Below are 4,531 nucleotides of genomic sequence, written 5' to 3' on the forward strand. Positions count from 1 at the left end.
TTCTTTCTTTCTTCCTTCCTTTTTTTTTTTTTTTATTTGGTCTCACTACGCAGCTCAGACTTAGAGTGATCCTCCTGTTTTCAGCCTCCCCAGAACTGAGATTATAGGTGTGCGACACCACTTCCAGACTCTGTGGCTGGCTCAGCGTGCCTGGGGGCTGCGCTGGCAGGACATGTGGCATGGAGAATCAAACCCCGGTCCCTGTGCTTGCCCAAGCAGGAGCTTAATCTGCTGAGCTTTCTGGCTGGCCCTTTAATAAGAATTGTAAAGAAATCGCATTTCCGGATGATCTGTGTCTCACCTACAAATGCCCTCTCAAGAGTCCACCCATATCCTGTGTCTTGTGTTTTTAGTCTTATGGCAATATGGCAGGCCCTTTTTAATAAATAGTAACTCCTTGTAGTATTTTCTTTTCTCTTCTTTCTTGGTTAAGAAGAAAATCAGAGAAGGAGAAGGAGGAAGAGGAGAAGGAAGAGGAGGAAGAGAACATCAGAGAAAAGAAGGCTACTTTTTATGTATATTAACAGTTCTTAAATTTTGTTTCCTAATAAAATCATTTATCCTCTTCCTTCTCCAGCTCGACCTCTCCAGGATTGTATAAGTTTTGCCCCTTTGCAAAACTTAGACTGATCTGGATCTACTTCTTTTACTTCCTTTTGGAGCAGTAGCCAGCCAGATTTCAAGTAAGGTGGCCTAATCTCAGCTCTGGGGAGGTTGAAAACAGGAGGATCACTGTGAGTCTGAGCTGCTAGTGAGACCAAATACCTTTTAAAAAAGTGTGCAATGTTTACCCAAATGCTGCACAGACACTGTGCACAGTGTTACATTGGCGAGTCTGGAGTCGAGGGGTCACCAGATGCACCCTCACCAGGCCTCTGTCTGTCTCTCTGTGTCTCTGTCTCTCTCGTCTCTGTCTCTGTCTCTGTCTCTGTCTGTCTCTCTCTCTGTCTCTCTCTCTCTCTGTCTCTCTCTCTGTCTCTCTGTCTCTGTCTCTCTCTCTCTCTCTCTCTCCCTCTCTGTCTCTCTCTCTCTCACATAGAGAGAGGAAGAAGAGTTAGGGAAGACCAGCACAAAGTAAAAGCTTAATTGCAGGTACTGCAAGAAGCAGCACAGCTGGGCATGGTGAGGCACACAGCCTTGGGAGGCTGAGGCAGGAGGATCACCATGAGTCTGAGGCTCCATAGTGAGTTCAAAGTCAGCCTCAACTACACAGTGGGACCCTATCTCCAAAGCAGAAGAAGAAAGAGAAGGAAGAGGAGCAGGAGGAGGGAGAGGAGGAGAAGGAGGAGGATCAGGGATGCTCAGACCTGAGACGCTGTTGAGTGCAACCAGCAGTCCTGTTCTTAGAGAGTTAGGGTCCTCTCCCAACTCCCATTTGAAGGATAACTACTTGATTATTAAGCTTGTTGCCAGGGCCAGAGAAGTGGGCCTACAGAGGAATTTGCTTTTTTCCTTTAGGGAGAAACAGGTAACCTACTTAACAAGGGACTTAGTAGAACCATGTAGCCACAAGAAGGGAGCCTGAAAACTGCACACTGTCAGCTCTGCTATCTGGTATTTCCTGAGATGCAGTGGCCTCCTAAAGGGGCCCGGTCCCTAATCTAATCCTATCTGAGAGCCTACTGTCCCTATAACATAAAAAAAGGATAGACACTTTCTTCAGTAGTTCAGTGTCCCTCATGGGCTCCAATCCTCTTGGTATGGCAGCTGCAGCTGTACCAGGTCAACAGAAGTTCATGTCAACTTGTCAGTAAGTGTGGCCTCAGCAGGGGACACAGCCCACCTCAAGTAACTCAGTCCCTTTCGGGTGAACATTCGGTATCCAACACTTCCCCTGAATGTCCCTTCCCTGCTGAGGACTGCTGTGAATGTGGTCTTATTTGGAAGTAAGCTCTCCGCAGATAGCTCTTCTGCAAGAGACCCTGCTATTGACTGAATGTGTATGTATACACACACATGCACACACAAGTTCAGAGCTGAGTCCTAATGCCGATGAGATGCTCTTGGGGGTGCAGGCTCTGGAAGGTGATTAGGTGATAAAGGTAAGCCCCTTGTGAGTGGGATTAGGGCCTTTAAAAAAGAGGTTCCAGGCGGGCAAGATGGAGGCCTAGTGCCTGTGCACGTAATCTGTAAGACAGAGATGCCTCCTTCACAAATTTAAAGGAAGAGCCCATCAGGTATACGAGAGAGTGCCGTAAACGGAATGAAAATTGGTGCCTAGAAGCAGATGTTAAAGGCAATTTCTTCCACATCTTTTTTCATACCACCTGACAAGCTTCTTCATGTACTATGACAGCGGCAGCAGCAGTAAAATGGGCAATATCAAAGAGAGCGTTCTTGAAGCATTTATTTCCAATCCAAAATGGAGCTTTATCTCATGTTTGCTGTAAATCTATGTATTCTCTTCCAGATGACTATAATTGCAAAGTAGAGCTTGCTTTGACATCTGATGGCAGGACAACAGTATGCTACCACCCCTCTGTGGACATTCCATATGAACACACAAGACCTGTGCCTCAACCAGATCCTGTCCATAATATTGAAGAAACACATGATCAAGTGCTGAAAACCAGATTAGAAGAAAATGAAAGTGAATTCCTTGAACAAGGGCCCATGATAGAACAACTCAGCAAAATGTTCTTCACAACGAAGCATCCTTGGCAGTATCCTCGTGGGCAGTATCCTCGCGGGCAGTATCACAGACGTTGTATGAAACTGAATCCTCCAAAAGACAGATGATATTGAGATTCATGGGAGAATCGAAGAGCAATGGTTTCCTGTGCTTAGTTTGCCACTGGAAGAAATACACTAATACTATATGGCAATAGTCAAATAATAAAATGTCTTTTCACATAAAAAATAAAATAAAAAAGAGGTCCCAGCCAGGTGAGGCGGCATACACCTAGAATCCCAGCACGTGTGACACCCAGGCAGGAGGATCTCCACAAGTTCCAGGCCAGCCTGGGCTACACAATGAGTTCAAGATAGCCTGAGCTACTTAGCAAGACCCTGTCTCAAAGAAACAATGTTTATAAAAGTAAAACAGAAACCAGAATGCAGGTCCTGAGTTCAATTCCCAGTACCACAATAAAAAAAAAAAAAAAAAAAACCAGAAACCAGCGACTGCTCACTGTAGGATGGCCAGAGCGGGGTCCAGAGCCACAAATACGGGAAGGTTGACCCTGCATTCAGCAAGAGGATGCAGACACCAAGCCCCAACCCTTCCCAAGCCATGGCACACAGGAAACAACACGTAACCTGTGGCACGCTGGGAGGCCCTGGAGAGCTTAAGGAAAGAGGCCAGTTACAAAGCAGTTAGCGGAAAGACCGTTATTATTTTTTTGGTCGGGGAGATGGCCCAGTAAAATAAGCGCTTGCCTGGCAAGCGCAAGAGCCTGAGTTCAATCCCTGGTTCCGAAAAAAAAAAAATTATTACTTTTCAACCTTATATGTATAATTATTATAAGAGAAAGAAAATGCCAATTATTAGAGAACATATTAAATATGAATTTGTATAAATTTTCAGATCAAATCATTTTGCATTTTTAATTCTCAGTTCCAAAAATATGACTTTTTATACCAAATTATGCTATTGGAAGAAAAAACCATTGAAAGAATGGTCTCCAAGCTCTTAAAAGTCATCATCCACTATGTATATATATTAGCAGGATGGTTTGGATAATAGTTTTGTGGATTTCTGCTGTTCTGTGGAAAGGAGAAATTAATTTTTTGTCTTCTTTTTTCAATTTTTTCCCTTTTTCTCTCTTCTTGATTTTTGTATACCTTTGTTTTCTTTTTTTCTTTCTTCTTCCAATTTTCACGCATATATCCGGTAATCAGAACAACTAATTTGGATAGAACACTATGTAATACAACAAATACTGTCAAATTCATACTGTTTTTTTAGTTTTTCTGTTTTAGTACTATTTTGTACTCTCTTGAGAAATAAGAAAATTTTTTTAAAAAGTCATCATCAATAAAACCACTTTTAAATAATCAACGTTTATGAGGGGCTTTGGGGGTTATTTTGGTTTAGGTTTGGGTTTTTGACTGATTTGTTATTTTTTTGAGTGAGGGTCTCACTATAGCTTCAGCTAATCTTGACCTCAATATGTATGCAGCCCAGGTGGCTGCCAACTCCCGGTGATCCTCCTGCCTCAGCCTTCCCAGTGCTGGGATGGCAGGTATGTGTGAGCCACCATGTCCCACTCAGAAGGAGTTTTAAATAAAGAAACTTTATACAAATACATGATAAAGAATTTAAAGCCACTTTTACATCTACTTAAAATGGAAAACCATTGAAGTATTTAAAGATTCTATTAGTTATTCATACTCTTTACTTACAAACCTAATACCTAGATGTCTTGTGATAAAGCCAGGAATGGGGGTGCAGGCCTGTAACCCCAGCACTCAGGAAGCTGAGCAGGAGGACTGCTGCAAGTTCAAGGCCAGCCTGGGCTGAATTAAAGACCAGCCTCAACCACATAGCAACTGACTCAAAAAACCAAAATAAATAAATACACATAGTGAC

The 4,531-nt window shown here is 42.9% G+C and overlaps 1 pseudogene; it reads left to right on the plus strand.

Moving 5' to 3' along the window:
- Positions 1-2,289: 2,289 nt before the first annotated feature.
- LOC101587396 lies at positions 2,290-2,761 on the plus strand (annotated as a pseudogene).
- Positions 2,762-4,531: the final 1,770 nt, after the last annotated feature.

The sequence above is a fragment of the Octodon degus genome, unplaced genomic scaffold (assembly GCF_000260255.1).
Source record: "Octodon degus isolate 3935 unplaced genomic scaffold, OctDeg1.0 scaffold00208, whole genome shotgun sequence".
Lineage (NCBI taxonomy): Eukaryota > Metazoa > Chordata > Mammalia > Rodentia > Octodontidae > Octodon > Octodon degus.